This window comes from Orycteropus afer, unplaced genomic scaffold, assembly GCF_000298275.1.
Source record: "Orycteropus afer afer isolate SDZICR_OR568_19922 unplaced genomic scaffold, OryAfe1.0 scaffold01070, whole genome shotgun sequence".
Lineage (NCBI taxonomy): Eukaryota > Metazoa > Chordata > Mammalia > Tubulidentata > Orycteropodidae > Orycteropus > Orycteropus afer.
Window position 1 is genome coordinate 7,943 of NW_006922657.1, and position 1,554 is coordinate 9,496.

Sequence of the window (1,554 nt, forward strand, 5' to 3'; positions counted from 1 at the left end):
CTGAAAGTACCATGGACTACTAAAAGAACTAACAAATTTGTCCTGGAGGAAGTGCAGCTGGAATGCTCCTTGGAAGTGAGAATGGCTCGACTTCATCTCATCTACTTTGGTCATGTTGTCGAAAGGGACCCTTCCCTGGAGAAGGATATCACGCTTGGTAAGGTGGAGGGTTGATGAAAGAGGGGAAAGCCCTCAACCAGGTGGATTCACACAGTGGCTGTGGCACTGTCCTCAAGGATAGCAAGGATCATGGAGCTGGCGAGGGGCAGGAGGGGGGTGATTCATTCTGCTGTGCGTAGGGTCGCTAATAGTTGGAGATGACTTGACGGACATCTAACAAGAACAACAACATGTTCTCTTGTTCAACTTATTGTTTAATCATTATATAATGTCTTTCTCTGTATGTCATGGTGGCTTTTGTCATACAGTTTATTTTATCAGAAATTAAATTTGCCACACCTGCTCTTTTGATTGCCATTTGTTTCATATTTTTCCCAAATGTTTGATTTTTAGTTATTTTTGTTTTTGTGTCAAAATTGAGTCTCATGTGGGCAGCACAATTATGGGTTATGTTTTCTTATCCATTCTGCAGCACTCTGTCTCTTGATTTGTGATTTTAATCCAGTAACATTCAGTGTAATTATCAACAACTATGAATTAATTAGTGTCATTTTGTTATGTGTTTTTTTGTATGTGTGGTGTTGCTGAATTCATTGTTCCAGATAATTTTCTGTGCTGAGGTCATTTTGTTTATGATTTTTTTTATCAATTTATTTCATTGCTATTGTTTTAATATTTGCTAAATAGTTGTGCCTTCTCTTTATTATTTTGATGAAAGTATGTGTTAATATTTGAGGTTACCCTGTGATTTGTTCCTTTCTTGCTAAGTTTAAAGCAGTCAGTTCTATCTCAAAATCATGTGATTTTCTTTTCTTTTGTAAGTTCTGTACATACACTATTTATGACCGCTTAGTTTGTAGTTGACCTCACTTACAAACTGATGTCTCTTGTTTACTGTTTACAGTCTTGTAAGTTTATTTTACTTTGGTACTTCCATATCTATCTTGGTTTCAAGGTTATATTGTTATGTGTGTTAATCACAAGTTGTTGTCTGCTGTTGTTGGTTCTCTTTCTGCAGGGCTCCCTTCATCAACTCTTGTCAGGTGAATATGATTTTTATAAATTCCTTTAAATTCTGTTTATCTGGAAATGCCCTAATTTCATCATCATAATTGAGGAACAATTTTGCTGGGTATATAATTCTTGGTCCCCCCCTCCCCCCGTGTTAAATTGGATTCTCTATACAAGCAAGAAGCAAGAATGGCCAGACTTCGTCTCACCTATTTTGGTCATGTTGTCAGAAATGACCATCCTTGGAGAAAGATGTCATCTTTGGTAGGGTGGAGGGTTGACAAAAGAGGGGGAGGCCTTCAACGAGATGGATTGACACAGTGGCGGTGATGAGGGGCTCAAGTATAGCAGGGATTGTGGAGCTGGCGAAGGACCGGGCAATGTTTCCTTCTGCTATGCATGGGGTCGATAAGAGTCAGAAAC